The 19990-nt window shown below is 41.9% G+C and overlaps 1 protein-coding gene across 14 annotated transcripts in view; it reads left to right on the top strand.

Annotated features, from left to right (window-relative positions):
- Nucleotides 1–19990, top strand: part of INPP4A (inositol polyphosphate-4-phosphatase type I A) — a 133290-nt gene that overhangs the window by 22904 nt on the left and 90396 nt on the right. Inside the window, exon 1 of one of the 14 annotated variants that reach the window (XM_060187486.1) lies at nucleotides 1796–1896. The exons of the other annotated variants lie outside the window; for them this stretch is intronic. The gene's annotated coding sequence lies outside the window, so the exon portion shown is untranslated. Of the gene's footprint in view, nucleotides 1–1795; nucleotides 1897–19990 lie in introns of those variants that run through there. 14 annotated transcript variants of the gene reach the window in all.

Raw genomic sequence — 19990 nt, 5'->3', positions numbered from 1 at the left:
GGCTGAGGCTTGGTGCCTATACTATGAATCCACTGCTCCTGGAGGCCATTAAAATTTTTTTTTAATTTGTAAAATGGAGATATTGATGAGACCATAGGATAAGAGGGGCACAGTTCCACACAGTTCCCACCACCAGAACTCCGTATCCATTCCTCTCCTTTGAAAACTTTCTTATTTATCTCTCTGGGAGAATGGACCCAGGATCATTGTGGGATGCAGAACGTGGCATGTCTGGCTTCTATAATTGCTTCCCTGCTGAACATAGGCTTTGGCAGAGCGATCCATACTCCCAGCCTGTGTCTCTTTTTCCCTAGTGGGCCAGGGCTCTCTGGAGGCCATTTTTCTCCATTTTGTTGTCCTTTTCTTGTTGTTGTTGCTCTAGTGGCTCCCACTGTAATCTCTCATCCCACAGATGCCAGGGGATCATGACCAGAGGATCATCTGGCAGCCAGGCACTAGTCTCTGAGTGGAATGAAGAGACTTTCCTCTAAAAATGCTCTGGGGGGTGGTGGAGCAGTAGCAAACGACGTTAAGTGCATGTGCAAGGACCGGAACAAGGGTCCAGGTTCAAGCCCCCAGCTCTCCACCTGCAGGAGAGTCATTTTGCAATGGTAAAGCAGGCCTGCAGGTGTCTCTCTTTCTCTCCTACCCTCCCCTCCTCTCTCAATTTCTCTCTGTCCTATCCAACAACAACAAATGGAAAAAGATTGCTGCCAGGAGCAGTGGGTTCATGGTGCAGGCACCAAGCCCCAACAGTAACCTGGAGGCAATAAATACTCTCTAGGGAAAAGCCTTAAGACATTTCCCCTAAAGCCTCAAAGCATCTTATGTATGAGTGGCAGCTCCACCACCTGGAATGTGTGTAAGAGACCACTATTGGCACCCTCACTCACTTACAGTTGTTTGTTCTGATTTTCATTGGACACTGGATAATCCCTGTACCCTGAAGAGAGTGCTGGCCTTACTAGTGATTGAGATTGGCATGTGTTTGACCTGTCCAAAGTCATTTTAGGTATGTAAATCAGTGACTCAATTCCTTTTATGACTTAAGGCTACACTTCTCCATGTAAAATGACCTTACTATCTTGAGTTCAATAGCTGGTTAATGAGGAAGCTTTATTACATCTCCAAGTGATCAAGTGGGATAGTTCATTCTAAGCATTTCACTGTTTCCCCTGCTATTGTGACTTAGAATCCCAGAAGATCAGGGAAGCACCACAGCCTGCTTAGTGTGATGCCTGGCTACTCTTAGGGTGCACCCTTCCCACCTCTACCCCTCCACTGGCAGGGCTTTCCATTCCTCAGTGAAAGGTCTCCTCACCCTCTTCTTTGCTTCCCATTATTATAAACCAACTACTTCAGAGTTAGTTTATTTCCATTCATGGCTTAATACTGTGTACTCTAAAATTAGAAATGTTTGAACAGAAGTAGGTTCTGTGAGGAACCCTGTATTTGCTCCTATTCTCCCTCTCTTTGTGCCTGAAACTCCTATATTACGACTAAGACTTTGGAAGTCTGGGTAGAATTCCCTACCTCCCCTCTTCCAAAGTTCCAGAGTGACTACAAGTGAGATGCTGCTAATGATCACCTTGGCCAGATGTGATTTAGCTCATTAGAGTCAATCACAGGGAGCCAGACTTCTTTCTTTGGTTGTTAATTTATCTGAGTTCCAAGCTCATTTCTATGCTTGTTTTTCCATGTACATTATGTTTTGTGTTGTTGGCAGCAAGAACAAATGGGTTGCTAGTCCACCACCATCTTGGCTTTTAAGTCTTGGGCCACTTTTTCCATTCAGACAGAAAGAAAAAGAGACACTTCAGTGCTGATACCTGGTACCAGAGTGGTACCTGGGCGGAAACCTGGGTTTCTTATGCATGGTCATTGGAACCCTTCCAGGTGAGCTATTTCTCTGACTCTTTATTTTGATTGTTTTAAATGAAATATTTTGTGACTTTTTATATACATCTTCTACTAAATGATTCAGAGTGTCTTTGTTATAAGACTATTCATCTTGAGGTAAATCTGTAACCAAGAAAATAGAAATTTATTGGGAATAGTTTTTAGTACAAAAATATACTATTTGCTAACCACCTAAATTAAATATTTCTCTTCTTTATAAAAAGCATTTATTTTATTGAGAGAGTAACTGCTTATTAAAACAAAGGAAGGGACCTCCTGATGAGAAAGTTAATTAGAATCAGAACTGTTTAAAAGCTTTGCATCACAACTTTCAGTGGGAGGTTTGTGTAGTTCCACATAGTAGAGCACAGCTGCTTGCCAGGCTCCTTGGCATGAGGTTTTTCTTCTTGGAGTCCTTCCTGTAGTGCAAAGCTCAATTCCCCACCCCTCTTCCTCCCCTATCTTCCTGGGGGACTAAAGTTGTGTTGATTGAATTATGCTGTTTCTAGAGTGTCATCAGTAAACTTTGTGGTGTTTCAAGGAAGCACAGATGCACTGTGCACACTCTTAGAAGATACTTACTAGGAAAAGAGAGAGGCAGGCTGGGAGTATGGATCAACCTGTCAACGCCCGTGTTCAGCGGGGAAGCAATTACGGAGGCCAGACCTTCCACCTTCTGCATCCCACAATGACCTTGGGTCCATACTCCCAGAGGGCTAAAGAATAGGAAAGCTATCTGGGGAGGGGATGGGATGGGATACTGACTTCTTGTGGTGGGAATTGTGTGGAGTTGTACCCCTCTTTCCCTATGGTTTTGTCAATGTTTCCTTTTTATAAATAAAAAAAAAGAAAAAGAAACAGATGCTACCTGGAGGTCAGAGTGCTGTGAGCTCTTCTGGGGCCCCAAAGTCAGGGAAAATGAAACATTTTTTTTTTCTACACCAATACTGCCCTTTTTCTTGTCTTCTCTCCTTTAATTTTCTTTCTTTCCCTTTCCATTCCTTCCTTATGCTTGTATCAGGACTATAGAAAACCTACTTTTCTACCCTACCCTGTGCTTTCCACCTCCCCCAAAAGGAGAGTTATATACCAGATGGCCAGAGGCATGGGAACTATTAGATTTGCATGTGAACCTGGAGGTCCTGCATTTTCAGGTGGATAAAGTAGGTCCAAGTCACAGAGCTAGAGCTTTCAGATCTTGGGGTCAAATTCCTGCAGACACCTCACAATACAGGAAACTAGGCATGGGAGCAATTTCTTTGAAGGCCAGCTTGCATGAAGAGTAAAGGAGCTGCTTCTCAGATGTCTGTTTCTTCTGCTTCTGATGGCCTCCATTCAAAGGGAGAGCTTCTGTGAGGAATCTCTATGCCTTGACCTGAGCTGTTGCACCAGTGACTTCAGCCAACAGCAGGAGGTAGGCAGTGACAAGACTGGTAGTCTATCCCTGGCTAATCCACATATGTATGTTGGCTGGTTCCTTCAGAGGCCAGAAGCAGTCACATGCTATGGGCTACAATGTACATTAAACATAGGTTACCATCCCTGCTCTGAAAATAGGAGAGGGCAGGGAACAGAAAAAAGAAACAATAGCTGATTCAGAGGTGAGATTATTTATTTATTTTTTTATATTTTTAATTCTTTTTTAAACTTTATTTATTATTGGATAGAGACAGAGAGAATTTGAGGGGAAGGGAAGATAGAGATGGAGAGAGACAGAGAAATACCTGCAGCACTGCTTCACCACTCGTGAAGCTTTCCCCCTGCAAGTGGGGACCAGGGGCTTGAACCTGGGCCCTTGAGCACTGTCGTGTGTGCGCTTAACCAGTTGCACCACCACATGGCCCCACAGAGGTGATATTATTTTTTCAAATAAACTTAAAAGTTTTAGAGTAGTTTTTATTTATAAAAATGTGTAAAAGTATAGGGAGTTTCTTTATATCCCCTTTCACACATTTGCCTTCATTGTTAACATCTTACAATATTATGATACATTGTGATATATTAATTGCAACTAATGAACCAAAAGATACATATTTGTTAAATCATTTTGTTGGGAGAATGTTAATGGCATACAGTACAGTTGTTGACACATGGGTACAGTGTCTCATCTTCTCTTGGTATGTGTCTGCACAACACTCTCACTCTCAATTTAGGCCTTTTTCTTCAATCATGCACCAGGACTTTAGCTGTCTTTCCACTCCCTTCCTTCCTTTCTTTCCCCAGAATCCTTTGCTTTAGTGTAATGTACCACATCTAGTCCATCTTTCACTTTTTGTTTTCCCTTTCTGCCCTTGCTTCTTAAGTTCCACTTATGAATGAAATAATCTGTTTATTTGTACTTCCCTTGTTGGGTTATCTCATGTAACATGATTCCTTCAAGTTCCCTCCAAGATAAGGCAAAGGAGATGACTTCATCATTTTTAACATTTGAGCCAGTATTCTGCTATATGTGCGTGTAAAATCAAAGGGCCATTTTACCATTTATGGACTATTTTCAGCCTTAGTACTGTCCATAGTGACCCTGTGTAATGTGGGGATCCAACCCAGGGTCTCACATATGGGAACTGTGTGCTTCAAGTTTTTATTTTGTTATCATCAGATAGAACAGATAGAAATTGAGAGGAGAGGGGGAGAGATAGAAAGGGAGAAAGAGAGACACCCACAGCACTGCTTCACTACTTGTGACATCCCCCCCCCCCACACACACACACAGGTGGGGACTAGGAGCTTGAACCTAGGTCTTTGTGCAAGGTACCATATGCTGTCAGTCAGTTATGCTACCGCCTGGCCACCTTATTATTTTTGTTGATCAAATGTTCTTTTTCAGTCCTAGGATCCTTTCCTGGACACCACACCACACTTACTTGTTTTATCTCTTTAAGCTCCTCTTAATCATGAGTTTCTCAGACTTTCCTTGTTTTGATGACCTCTGCTCTGCAGTTTTGAAGAATAATAGCTATTTATTGAGTATTCTTTACTTGGGATTTGTCTAATGGTTTTCTCATGATTATGGATTTTGGGGAGGGAGACTACAGAGATGAAGTCCCTTTCTGGTCATACAGGATACACAATGTCTCCTGGATAGCAGGATACAATGTAGCAGGATACACAATGTCTCCATTAGCATTAGTATTGTTTTTGATCACACAGTGATATATTCAATAGTTTCTTGACTTTCTTCTTGTACTGACTTTTCTCTTGGGGAGGAACTTACTTGGAGCAGCTCACGAGTATAGGGTGGGAACCAGGGCCTACCTCTTTGAACTGATGTGGTATCTAGCTACATGTTGTAATTGGAATATTTCATTTAGTAGAATTCATGTGAACTTGGTCTCTTTTACTCTGCTATTTTACGTAACCTTGAGTGTATATTTCATATTTTGGATTATAATCTAATACTAGGTCATTAATTTTTTTTTTCTCAGATTGTACCACCTCTAGCCTTTGGAAGTTCTTTCAGCTAGCTCTTTATTTTCCCTTTTGTTTTCCTTTTTTTTTATTGTTGCTGTAGTTATTATTGTTATTGATGTCATCGTTGTTGGATAGGACAAAGAGAAATGGAGAGAGGAGGGGAAGACAGAGAGGGAGAGAGAAAGATAGACACCTGCAGACCTTCTTCACCTCCTGTGAAGTGACTCCCCTGCAGGTGGAGAGCCCGGGGCTCGAACCGGGATCCTTACGCCGGTCCTTGTGCTTCGTGCCATGTGCGCTTAACCTGCTGCGCTACTGCCCGACTCCCTTCAACTAACTCTTATTTATGTCCCTGTGATATATCCCTGTTACTGTGTGTGTGTTTTGTCTGTTTTTCAACATATACTCCCTTTCAGGTAGTACTTACGTTCCAGGTACATCTTACATATTTCCTACCCCTGCTCTAAAATCAGTCATTTTCCCAAAGAGCCCTCATCTCTTTTTATTGGAGAATAGTATAGGAAACCAGACCTGAACAGAGTGACTGACTAAAGTTATTGTGGTTTCAATTTCTGTGTACTTTACTAAGCAAATAATACTTTACTAGAGGCAAAGTGTGTCAGTAGTAACACTAGTAAGATAAACCTGGAAACCTCCACTTACCAGTCTAACCTACTTCTTGGGCTATGCAGACAAATTAGTTAATTGTCAACCTGACACACAGCTCATACCGACTTCTTTTACTGACTCTGTCGATGTAGCAAGTAAGTCTTGAGTGAATGATTTCTGCTTCCTGTGTCTTATTGTGACTCTTGGTAAAAACTAATAAATGTCACCTAGTGACAACTAAGGGAAGAAAACCTTTATAAGATGCAGTGGCAGGAGGAATGCCCAGACGGTAGAACATAGGACTTCATGCCCAAGGTTCCCACTTTGACACCTGACAGTGCATGTTAACAGAGTGGTGCTCTGGCTTCACTTCCCTCCCCTGCTCTCCCTTCTCCTCTCCTCCCCTCCCCATTCCTCTTCCTCCTCCTCTCTGTATCATATGTAATAAAAAAAACATCTTTCAAAAATGAAAAGCTTTATTGTTTCTTAGCATGCTAAGGAAATTTATTAGAAGAACTAAGGGTAAGTATTTAGAAAAGCAACTTAAATTTAAACACAAAAAGCCTTTAAAGGAATGAGGAAACAAAAATACATTATCAGACTCACCACCACCCCACTTCCCCCTCACCAAGGGGTGAGTGGGAGGTCCCAGCTGTCTTAACTAAGAAGCAAGAAGCAAGGGGCCTGGGCAAGTCAAAGACCTAGTTTTTCATGGGCCTACGTTAGTCCCATCTCCCTCATTGCTTGCAGTGAGTCAGGTTGTCTTGCACAGTTGATTTTCCTTCATAATTGGCTCACTGATGTAGGTAAGGGCCTTTTGTGCTACAGCTTTCACGTAATCCTGGCTGCTGGTATGCACCATTCTGTATGCGTCTCATTAGGCAGGTTCTAAGCCCAAGGAAATAGCCCTGACTCAGTTTATTCTCTCGAACATCCCGTACTTAGACTTTTGGTCCCCAATATATCTATATGAAATTGGACAGTGGTTGTTCTGGGGCTACTTCCTGCTCACTTGGGGTGCTGTTTGTTTCTTGCCTGTCATGGGGATCAAAAGTCTTTACTTGTTTGATCCAGAGGAGACATGGCTCCAGGTAGATCTTGCTGTGGCAACACTTGACAACCCTTTGTCACTGTGAGTTTGGTACAGTTACTGTCAGATTCATTCCTTCTGGGGTGGGTGGAAGAAAGCTGGGTGTCAACTGCCTACACGAAGAAGCAAGGGGGCAAAAAGAAAGTTTTAGATACATATTAAGCTAGGTAGAATGTTGTAGAGCCAGATGTTGTAGTGCGCGGGCCGCAGAGAAGAGAGAGAGAGGGTCCAGAACGAAGAGGAAACACAAATCTTTATTCGCGCTGGCACCTCAGAGTTGGGTGTTAGAGAAGCAGGTTGGGCCATGTGGAGGTAGATAAAATGGCCGCCTCACACAGTAACCTTTCCTGCGTCTGAACACCAGAGTGGAGTGCCGGCAAGAGAGCGAGGTGCAGAAAACGAAGGGCTTTTATAGGAGTAGCTTTCGCGAGAATGGGAAGGGGGAGGAGTAACCATAGCACTCCAGGATAGGATAGGATGAGAATGGGAGGGGGGAGGAGTAACCAGAGCACTCCAGATATCGCGGGGATATAGACAATGTCCTGAGGGCACAACATGGCTGAACAGGCACTCCGAGAATGTCCCAACTCTCCAGGGAACTAGCAGTAGCCTGAGGGGACAACATGGCAGATGTGACTGCATTGGCACAATTTCCCAGCAGTAGAAAGGCACAGTAGGCACTCTTTAGAGAGAAAGGTTACTTGAAGCTGGGGTTCAAGGAAAACCAAAAGATAGAGCTCCTTCAGGTTGAGTGGGGTGGAAAGGATAGTGTTGAACAAAATGTAAAGTAGGAACTAGGAGTTTAAGAGACTGAATGGACTCCCTATACCCCAACTAAAGACTACAGACTCTGTCTTAGTTGAGTATGTGTATGTTTTTATGTGTCAGGATGTTGTCAGTTGGCACTCAGCCTCACTGGGAGGTCAGTTTCGAGGCTGTGGTCTTATCCCTCCATAGGATATCAGTGAAACTAGAAGAAACAGGGTTATGAAAGCAGAACCATTTCAAATGAAGAGAAGCAGAACTCAGTGACTGACCTATTTGGTTGCTGTTTGGAAATAGGTGCCAGATATGTCTGAACTCCTGAGAACTATAGGCTCCAAAGAACCAAGGGCTAAAGGGAATGAATCCAGGAGTAGGCAGTTCTGAAGAAAATATAGTCTCACATTTCACTGGGTGCTACATGTCCGTGACTGGGACTGGTTGACTTGGAAATGCTAGCTTGGACCTCCAGAGTGTCCCAAGGGAGAGGGATTTGGACACCATCTCCCAGAATACCTAGTGGATAAATTTGGAAAGGTGTAAGAAAGTGGAGGCATGCACTGAGGACCAGGTCTGGAACCTGTCCCTGTCTCTGTTGTCTCCGGTGTTGGTAAAAGAGAAGAGAAAAAAGAAAAGTTAACTTCAGTTATGCTAAATGACTCTGGTGGGCAGTGGTCTAGGGCCTTTTCATTTGGGAATTCTTTTTAAATTTTTTTTTTTGTATTTTTAAAAACTTATTTATAAAATGGAAATATTGACAATACCACAGGATAAGAGGGGTACAATTCCGCACAATTCCACCATTGGAACTCTGTATCCAGTCCCCTCCCTTGAAAGCTTTCCTATTCTTTATCCCTCTGGGGTATAGACCCAGAGTCATTATGGGGTGCAGAAAGTGGAAGGTCTGGCATCTGTAATTGCTTCCCTGTTGGACATAGGCATTGGCAGGTCGATCCATATTCATTTGGGAGTTCTTGGTCATTGTGCTGGAATTTCAGGAGCCCCTATCCTTAGATGGTTTAATTCCTTTTCTTTCTTTCTTTCTTTCTTTCTTTCTTTCTTTCTTTCTTTCTTTCTTTCTTTCTTTCTTTCTTTTTTTTTTTTTTTTTTGCCTCCAGGGTTATCACTGGGGCTCCATGCCTGCACTGTGAATCCACTGTTCCTGCCGGTCATTTTTCCCATTTTTGTTGCTACTGCTGTTGTTGGTACTGTTGATGTTATTGTTGGATAGAACAGAGAGAAATTAAGAGAGGAGGGGATGATAGAGAGGGGGAGGGAAAGATAAACACCTGCAGACCTGCTTCACCATTTGGGAAGCAACTCCCCTTGCAGGTGGAGAGTAGGAGCTTGAACTGGGATCCTTGCACCAGACAGTTTAATTCTAAAGGGGGAATTTAAACCTAAATTTTTCTTTTTGGCAGAGCAAACTGGTCTGGTACCTTTGTGAACCTTACCAATTGAGGGGGAGGGAAAGATAAACACCTGCAGACCTGCTTCACCATTTGGGAAGCAACTCCCCTTGCAGGTGGAGAGTAGGAGCTTGAACTGGGATCCTTGCACCAGACAGTTTAATTCTAAAGGGGGAATTTAAACCTAAATTTTTCTTTTTGGCAGAGCAAACTGGTCTGGTACCTTTGTGAACCTTACCAATTGTACAAGATTGTGCTCTACTTTTTTTCATCATCAGTAATTATGGTTGCATAATTTATTTCTTGGAGAGAGATGATGTGGGGTATCTTTAACTTGGGCTTTTTTTTATTTGGTCTGAGTTTTTGTCCTTGGATGATGTGCTATTTCCTATAAGATTTATTCATCCTCCTCCATGAACAGCTGCCAAATTCTTTTTTGTTTTCTTTTGCTTTTTGTTGGTGGGATTAATGGTTTACAGCAAATACAATTATTGGTACATTTGTAAAATTAAATTCTAAACTCCTGTGTGTAAGGAACATCTATGTGGGATCTACATACATGTGGAATGATGGGGATATTCTGAAAAGGCCCATGGTGATACAGATAATCCAGAACTCTTTATAGCCTTATAAGGTGAGGAGGCTGGAACTGAAGTAGGAACTGTGGTGATGGTGAGAGGTGATTGATCCTGGGTATATTCAGCAGGACTTGATGGATGGGAGAGGAATAGGGAAGGCTAGTGGAGGAGATTCTCCTCTTGAAGAGCTGGACTTTTCAGCTTGTTTCCTTTAATTGTGAGAATCTATAATTTCCTATAATTTTGAGAGACAGAAGATTGTTTTAGAAACTGCCACAGAGGAATGAACTACCATGTGAAGGTAAAGATGTCTTTGTGGAAGAGGTTGTGTCTATTTATGTTGGTGAAGAAGCAAAGTCAAAACCCAAACTGGGCCAGACAGTAGTAGGAATAGTAGGTTCCATCTGTCTCTAATAGTAGCTGAGATGCAGTTAATAAAAAACAAATTGTATTTCTAAAAGGGAGTGGGAGGCAAGCTTTGTGCACTCACAGAAATTTTCACATTATGGGTAGTAATATTCATATGGTGGTTTTTTTTTTTTTTTTTTTTTAATGTCTCGGTGGGGGAAGGATTCAGTTTTCAGCTATGGCCTTCCTGAGCATGCTGCTTCCTGAGTCAGTGACACAGTGATACAGTGGCAGGAAGGTCTGTGAATACAGTCACCAACCCAGTGAGGGTCAGAGCCTGGGGAGCCAAAGTTTTTAACCCTCTCCGGCCCTCATCTGGTGGATGTCCTCTTTTAAAGTTTTATCCCACCCCATATCCCGTGTGTGTGTGTGTGTGTGTGTGTGCGCGCGCGTGCGTGTGCGTGCACGTGCGCGCGTGCACGCACAGTCTGGATGAGTTGATTCCTAAACTTCTGACTGGGTAGAAAGAACACAGTTCAGGGATGTTGAAAGGTGATAACCTGACTGCTGATGAAGAGAGTGAATGTGTCATAATGAAAAGGTATGACCCTTGCAGAGGAACAGCAGTCCTAGTGCTTACTTAACATAGAAGTGAACACCCCTGGGCATTATGATAGAAGACTGAAAGGTACCTTATTAGTATACAGTCATGTGTCTGTGCACATGGGAAAGGGGTCATGAAAGTTGGGGACATGTAAGTTAGGGCTGGATCTGTTAGGAGTTTCTAGTTCAGAATAGTTCTTAAATATCGGGAAAAATATACTGACATTTAAAAGTAGTGTCCATATATCATGATTTGTTGTAAGAACATGCATGTTTATTTGTGTGTCTGTTTATATAAAAGAGGACTGCTCAGCTATGATTTATGTGACTTGCTTTTTGAGAATTGCCAACTAAGTGGCGAGAATCAGAAGTAGAGATTACTAGAGTATCTCTCTTGGTGGCTGCAGGAGTTGGTTCTGTTGATCTGCCAGTGCAGCAGACCTTTTATCGAACTCATTCTGATATCTGCTCTGCCCTCACATGGTGTGTTTATGAAGCAGAGCATAGCCAGACCCCAGAGGAGGTCCAGGTAAAGGCAGCACTGGAAAGAATGCTATAGAACCTGTATACATGACAACTATAATTCTTGAACCGTCTAGCATCCATTAGTTGCCAGCAGTGGCTTAGTGGGAAGTAGCCCAGTGAAGACCTTGTCTAGAATAACAGTGTGTTAAGTACTGACTTTGGGCTTCATTAGTTGTTGAGGAATTCTATTTTTAGACAAGGAATCTAAGACTAGAGGGTCTAGTGTTCAGTCCAGCTGTAGTTTCTGCACAACAGAGCCAGCACTGTCATCACCTCACCCCACCTGCCTCACTGCCTTTCTAGTGGAAGTGGTTGACTGGTAGCTTCACGATCCTAACACCTTCCTCAGTCTGGATTCAGATGATGCTATCTGTTACCCTTGGTATAGATTACACTTGGTGATATCCATGAATGTGCTGGCAGTTCCCCTCTCAACCAGGCCTATTTACCCCAAGCCAGCTGTTTCTAGGAGCAGTGAGAACTGTGTTTCTTTGAATGTTGTTTGGAAAACTCTTGGTCTCTCAGCTGAGTGGCCTGGAATGAAACAAGTCTCATTTCTGTGGGACTAGTAGTTATTTATTTTTAAAGATTTTGGAACTACCAGAACACTGTTCCACTCCAGCATATGTTATGCTAGGGATTAAACCCACAGCTTCACCCATATGTGAACTCACTCCCTGGCCATGAGGGGGCTTATTTTTGAGGTAAGTGTATGGCTAGTTTGCTAACTATAACCTGCAGATGATCTGCTCTGTGATCATACACCCCTTATATGGTTTCCTCAGATTAAAAAAAAAATTCTTGCTAGTCAGGGTACATATATAGCTGATTATTATTGTTAGCCAAAAATGAGAGAAAAAAAGTGCTTATAAAGACTTGGTTTAGTTCCTGCTTAAAAAAAGTTTCCTCACAGTACTTAAAATTTATGCTCTGTTGGGTAATACCAATTTTCCTACAATGGGCTATTAGACTGAAAGGAACTTGCTTGTAATTTTGTTGATTGTTAAATAAATTAAGTATATATTGTATTGGGATCCACTTCTGGGAAAATAGTATTAGGAACTCCACAAAACTACTTATCAGTAAAACAATAACTGGCAAAAAATTACTATAAGGAAATAATTGAAGTATCTGGTAATTGTTCTAAGGGTTTACAGCAAATGAAGAAACATTTATTCAAGAAAGTCTATTGATATTAGTAACAACAGTTAAAGTCCATGGCGTGGGAGTTATCCATCCTGCCCAGTTTGTTGCAGAAGCTCTGGCAGGGTGTGACCAAGAAGCTGTGGCTTCCTCTCACTTTCTCAGATTCCATCAAGAGCTATACTATCACCCTAGAAAGGGGCAACATGCCAGAATTTCCTGTTTTCCCAAAGCTCCATGACGCAGAGCTAAATTCCAGGAAAGAATATCCAACTCCATTCAGCCTCACCCCTATAGAGTGGGAACAGAAAATAGGGGAACCCTAAAAGTCCTCTGTCACCTTAGTTTGCTGCTGTTATGGAGGTTCAGTCCCAAGAGAGTCAATTAAGGTTAATAACTTGTATCTACCTGCACATCAGATGTCAGGCTCAGGAAAAAAAGGAAAAAAAAAAACTTGTATTGTTATGGGCTCTTTGGAATATAACTAAAATAGGACTACTAAATATCTACAAAATGGAGACCCCCCCCCAACTCTTCATATGAACTATTCCAGCCTTTAGGTTCATGATTAGTCAGCAGTTTGTTTGGCTCTATATGTTAACTCTTTTTTTTCAGCCACCAGGTTCCAGATGGTAACATGATGCCAACTGGACTTCCCTAGGTAGAAGACTCCACCAATGTGTCCTTGAGGCCTACTTCCCCAGACCCCCACCCCACTAGGGAAAGAGACAGACAGGCTAGAAGTATGTATCGACCTGCCAACACCCATGCTCAGGGGGAAGCAATTATAGAAGCCAGACATTCCACCTTCTGCACCCCATAATGACCCTGGTTCCATGCTCCCAGAGGGATAAAGAATGGGAAAGCTATCAGGGGAGGGGTGGGGATACAGAGTTCTGGTGTTGGGAATTGTGTGGAGTTGTACCCCTCTTATCCTATGGTTTTTGTCAGTGTTTCCTTTCTATAAATAGAAATTTAAAATAAAAGTAATCATTAAAGTATGCCAGTCTCTTGCCCTTTTTCAGTTTTTGTAGTCCTTACTTTGTCTGACAAGGCTAGCTTTGGAGTGATTGAGAAATGTGCAATAGAAGGTAGGTGAGGATGGTGTCTAGGTCTAAGTAGAAACTATTTCATTAGGTACTTTAGGTACTTTAGGTACCTATTTCATTAGGTACTTTAGGTCTTTTTAGGTCATTGTGCTTGCTTGCTACATTTATTTATTCACTGAAATACTGTGCACTTTTGCTTTAAGGTATCTGTTTTCCCCCAACTTATGGATACATGTACATATGCCCTATCTCATGGACCCTGGTCTATATCTAGGTTTTGAGGTTTGTTAAGAGGTGTACCACCCGAAATGGAATTAAGGAGCCCTATGGGCTAGGAAAGTTCTTACCAGAGTAATGAAGCTGGTGGGTTCACACACCTGACATCTGTGGATGCAGTCTAAAGTGAAGCAAGTTGAGGTGGTATTGGTTGCTTTGATTGGGTTTGGATCAACAGATACAGTATCAGTTGGTATGAATTGGGAGAAGCATACAGGAAAGTGAGTCTCACCCTAGAGGTTTCGGGACTGGGAGAAATATGGGCTTTATAGAGAAACGGGAAGGTTTCTGCTGCCCTACGGTTTAAGAAGGCAATAGATAGTTATAGCTATAACCAAATCATTTGGCAATTGGGTTAACTTTGAAAATCCCATTGTTTGGATTTGTGATAGCATACAAGACCTCACCATAATTTATGTCCTTTTACACAATTTACTTATACCTGTATCTTATAAAAGAACACCACCAGTTGCTTCTGTTCTCCCTGGTCTAAGCTTTTAGGAGATTTAATATTTCAAAGAACAAGTTATTATTAGAAATGTGTTAACAATTTGAGCCCACTGTTAAAATTCAGTCTAATTGCCAATTTGAAGTCTTAAGAGATTAGATTGAAGGAACACATACTCAGAGCTATAGTCTATGCATCAAAAAGTGTCAGACATTTGATCCATTTTTCTCCTCTCATATAAATTGAATAGTGATTTGTGAGACTATAAGTTAATAGGAGTGTATATTAACACCATACCCCCCCCCACCAAAGGTCTGTGTCCCACCCCCCCCCCACCCCCGGTGAAGCTGAACATCTACCCTCACCTTCCACCAAGAGATTTTTACTTTGGCGCCCTACTCCAAACTTTCTGTTCTTTCTCAACATCTTTTTATGAGTGGGATCATCCCATACTTGTCTTTGTCTTTCTGACTTAGTTCACTTAACATAATTCCTTCTAGCTCCATCCAAGATGGGTCAGAGAAGGGGGAGTTCATTCTTCTTAATAACCACGTAGTATTCCATTATGTAAATATACCACAACTTTCTCAGCCATTCATCTGTTGTTGGGCACCTTGTTTGCTTCCAGAATTTAGCTATTACAAATTGTGCTGCTATGAACATAGGTGTACACGTCTTTTTGATTGGGTGTTATGGAAGCCTTAGGATATATTTCTAGGAGAGAAATTACTGGGTCATATGGGAGGTCTATTTCTAGTCTTGTGAGAGTTCTCTAGACTGCTTTCCACAGAGGTTGGACCAATTTACATTCCCACCAGCAGTGCAGAAGTGTTTCTTTGTCCCCACAACCTCTCCAGCATTTGTTGCTACTGTCATTTTTGATGTATGCCATTCTCACAGGGGTGAGGTGGTATCTCAGTGGTGTCTTTATTTGCATTTCTCTGACAGTCAGTGACCTGGAGCAATTTTTCATGTGTTTGTTAGCCTTTTGGACCTTGAGAGCTTGTTTGGAGGTTCTAGCAGGGGAGCGCCTCTACTCCTATACCCTTAACCAAAGGCCGGTCCATCTCTATTCGGGAAGGCCGTTCTCTTTGACCGAGTGTGCAGCTTTGGGAGGGACGCACTTGCAGTGGTGAGGGAGGAAGGGGACACCCGCCTAGCCAGCCAGATCAGCCGAATCAACCCTGGCGATCAATGGGGTAACAGATGTCGCAGCCAGATCACCCTCACACCCGTTTTCTAGCCTTTTGGATCTCGTCTGTAGTGAATATTCTGTTCATATCCTCTGCCCATTTTTGGATGGAGTCATTTGCTTTTTTGTTGCTAAGTTTGGTGAGTTCTTTATATATTTTGGTTATTAGCCTCTCTGACATGTGAAGATCTTCTCCCATTCTGTGAGGGATCTCTTTATTTGGGTGATGGTTTCTTTTGCTGTGGAGAAACTTCAATTTGATGTAGTCCCATTGATTTCTTTTTGTTTTAGTCTTCCTTGCAATTGGGTTTGTATCATTAAGGATATTCCTGAGATTTAGGTGGGAAAGTGTTCCACCAATGTTTTCCTCTAAATATTTTATAGTTTGCGGTCTAACATCCAGGTCCTTGATCCATTTGGAGTTGACTTTTGTTTCTGTTGAGACAAAGTGGTTCAGTTTTATTCTTCTGCATGTTTCAACACATTTTTCCTAGCACCATTAATTGAGGAGAGCCTCCTTCCTCCATTTAATACTTTGGGCCCCCTTATAAAAAAATAGATGTGCATGGGTATGGGGATGATTTATGTAATCATCCCCATACTGTTGGGCAGTAGCACAACAGGTAAGGATCCTTATTCAAACCTATGGCTCCCCACCTGCAGGTGTCTGTCTTTCTCTCCTCCCCTCTGTCTTTCCATCCTCTCTCGATTTCTCTCTGTTCTATCCAACAACAATGACAACAATAACAACAACAATGATAAATAACAAGGGTAACAAAAGGGAAAAAATAGCTTCCAGAAGCAGTGGATTCGTAGTGTAGGCATGGAGCCCCAGTGATAACCTGGAGGCAAAAAAAAAAAAAAAAAAGAAGAAGAAGAAAAAGAAAAATATTAAATAACTGTATCTTACATACTGACAGGACCAGTTGCTTCTGTTCTCCCTGGCCTAAGATTATAAGTGATTTAATATTTCAAAGAAAAGTTATTAGTAGAAATGTAATAACAATTTAAGTTCACTTAAAATGCAGCCAGCTTACCTATTTGAAACCTGAAGTGCTTAGATTGAAGGAATATATCAGAATACATATATGTGCTCAGAACTGGGGTCTATGCATCAAAAAATTTGAGGTATTCAATCAGTTTTCCTCTCTCATATTGATTAGTGATTTTTAATACTATAAGTTAATAGGAGTGTATGTTAACATCATTCCCAACACTAAAGGTCTGTGTCCCTACCCCTACCCCCCTATAGTAGAGCTGAAAAATCTATCCTTCCCCTCCCCCCAGAGGTTTTTACTTTGGTGCAATACTCTAAACTCAGTCAGTTTCTGCTTTGTATCTCCCTTTCTGTTTTTCTTTCTCAGCCTCTGTTTTTGAGTGGGATCATCACATACTTGTCTTTCTCTTTCCGACTGTCTCACTTAACATAGTTCCTTCTAGCTCTATCCAGGATGGGCTGGAGAAGGTGGATTCATTATTTTTAATAGCTGAGTAGTATTCCATTGTGTAAATATACCAGAACTTTCTCAGCCACTCATCTGTTGTTGGTCACCTGGGTTGTTTCTAGGTTTTGGACATTACAAATTGTGCTGCTATGAACATAGATGTACACATATCTTTTTGGATGGTGTCCTTGACTCTTTAGGCTATATCCCTAGGAGAGGAATTATTGGGTCATAAGGAAGGTCCATTTCTAGTCTTATGAGGGTTCTCCACACTGCTTTTTGCCCTCCTCTAGACTATTTTAGTAACCAGCCATCTAAATGGCAGCACTCCCTGTTGCAGGGCGCTATGTGGCCTGGTTGATGCAAGTACTGGTACATGGGAAGAGTTACATGGGAGCATGTGGCCCAGAAACTCAGGTTTGCATTGGGCTCTGATTCCCTCTCTAGTTTTTTCCCCCAAAGGGGTGGTGGATAATTACATGATATTTTTAGAACAGCTTTGCAATTTCTCTGTACAAATCTGTCCTCTGATACATAGTTTAATCCTCTCAGCCTTGCTTAAGGTCTACAAAGTACTATATTTGTTTGAAATTTGAAGGCTTTTCAGAATGCTGCCCAAAGAAAGAAATCTGATGAATACAGCCATCTAGAATTTATGCCTTAAAAGGCTTACCTACTGACATGTTTATAGACTCCCTCCCTCTCTCTCTCTCTCTCTCTCTGTGTTTGTGTGACTTTCCATTTTTTATTTCTAGACCATGTATGGCAGGGCAGCTAAAAACACCTTTGAAATTGGTGTCAGAAAGTTTTTCCCTTTTTTAATTAATTAAGAATTTATTTTTTAGAGCAGTTTTATATTCATAGAACTAGTGAACAGAAGAACATAGTTCCCATATACTCTCTTTCCCTGCATAGTCTTTTGACTGCCATTGTAACCTTTCAAGGACACAAGATTCTCTTTTTTGAGAGCAGTAGCCACTTTCTTAACTAATGTATGACTTTCAGTGGAAGCTGAGATTGTCAGACTGCCCACCTCCTCCTTTGAACCTGCCACCCTGTAGGGTCTCTGTGCCTGCCCAAGGGTCTGACAGAGCCACAGAAGGTATATTGTTAAGCCTAGTTTCCCTGATGCTTGCAATAGTCTGCATCTTTCTCCAGAAAGATTGTGAAAGACAGATTTAAATTCTGATACCTACCTTTTCAAAGTATTTTGGCTTCATATCTTATCTGACCTGTGATATGGCCTCATGTCACTTCAAGTTAATATAGTAACGTGGTCAGTAGAACCCATACCCCTCACGTTTTTTTTTTTTAGTTCCATTATTCTGTGTCCCCCCCCCACCCCCACTTTATTGGGTTTACAGTACAGTAGTTGATACATAGATACAACTTCCCATCTCCTTGTGATAGGCGTCTGTAAAAAACTCTACCCACAACCCAGGTCTTTTTCCACCACTATGTACCAGGACCCTAGTGTCCTTCCATCCTTTCTCTTCTCCTTCTCCAGAGTCCTTAGCTTTGGTGCAATACACCACACCCAGTTCAAGTTTCACTTTGTGAAACTTTCTATCCTTGTTTCTTAAGTTCCATCTGTGAGTGAGATCATCTCGTGTTCATCCTTTGGGTTTTGGCTTATCTCAGCCAACATAATTCCTTCAAGTTGCATCCAATATCAGGCAAAGGAGAAAACTTCATCATTTTTAACAACTGAATAGTATTTCACAACTTTCTTAAGCACTCATCTGTGGTTGGGCATTTAGGTTGCTTCCAGGTTTGGGCTATTACAAACTTTTATTGCTGTGAAGATAGGTATATAGATCTCTTTGAGGGGGCTTGGTGGTGGTGCACTCGTGCACACATTAGAGTGCACAATGACCTGTGGTCAAGCTCCCAGTCCACACCTGCAAGGGGAAGCTTCACAAACAGTGAAACAGTGCTGCAGATTTCTCGCTGTCTCTTTCCCTCTTGGTCTTCATCTTTCCTCTCAATTATTCTCTCTGTCTCTATCCAAAATAAGTTTTGAAAAATGCTTACAGATCTCTTTGAATAGGTGCCTTTGTTTCCTTTGGCTATATCCCCAGGAGAAGAATTGCCAGATAATAGGGTAGATCCATTTCTAGCATTCTAATGAGTCTCCAGACAGTTTTCCACAGGGGTTGAACCAATTTACATTCCCACCAGTAATGTAGGAGAGTTCATTTCCCCCCATAACCTCTCCAGCAGTTGGTGTTTTGACTTTTCTAATGTATGATTGTTTCACAGGTATATAGTAGTATCATTGTCTTTATTTACATTTTTCTGATTATCAGTGACTTTAAGCATTTCTTTTTAACCTCCAGGGTTATTGCTGGGGCTTGGTGCCTGCACTGTGAATCTGCTGCTCCTGGAGGCAATTTCCCCATTTTGTTGCTCTTGTTATTGCCTTAGTTGTTGTTGTTGTTTTATTGTTGCCATTGCTGCTGATGTTGGATAGGACAGAGAGAAACTAAGAGAGGAGGGGAAGACGGGGGCAGGGGAGAGAAAAATAGACACTTGCAGACCTGCTCCACCACCCTTTCAAGTGACACCCCTGTAGATGGGGAGTCCTGGGCTGGAACCATGATCCTTAGACCAGTCCCTGCCATGTGCGCTTAACCCACTGCGCTACTGCCCAGCACCCCAACTTTGAACATTTTTCATGTCTGTTGTCTCTTTGCTTCTCTTCTTTGGTGAAGATTCTGCCCATCTTCTCTCCCCTGTTTTCAGTAAGATTTTGTTGTTGTTAACAAGTTGTCGTTGTTGCTGAGTTTGGTGAGCATATGCTTTCTTAATTGAGATTCACTGTAAACCTCTAGGGTAGGAATGTCTGCTCAATTTTGTGGCAGTGGACACAGGCTGCTTTCCTACAGTCAGGCAGCTGCTTGGTGGTTGAGGATGCAGATAGGGTGCTAGACTCTGCATTCTGCCCAAACTCCATGTCTTTTATAGGGTGCATCTCTACTGTAAGTAGAATGGATGCAAACCTGTATCTTAGTAACTTACTCTTTATATGTATACATTTCTAGTTAGTTCAAAATAGTATATGCAATAAATTTAACTTAAAATTTATTTAAAGAAAAGTGTATGAACCGTACTACAAGACCACAGCCTCCATATGCCTTACATTCTGAAACAACTGCAGTTTCCTTGCAAACTCTGCAAGATGACCACTGTGGAAGCCAGAG

This window comes from Erinaceus europaeus, chromosome 3, assembly GCF_950295315.1.
Source record: "Erinaceus europaeus chromosome 3, mEriEur2.1, whole genome shotgun sequence".
Classification (NCBI taxonomy): Eukaryota; Metazoa; Chordata; class Mammalia; order Eulipotyphla; family Erinaceidae; genus Erinaceus; species Erinaceus europaeus.
Note: the sequence above shows the minus strand (reverse complement) of the source record. Positions and strands in the feature narration are given on the sequence as shown.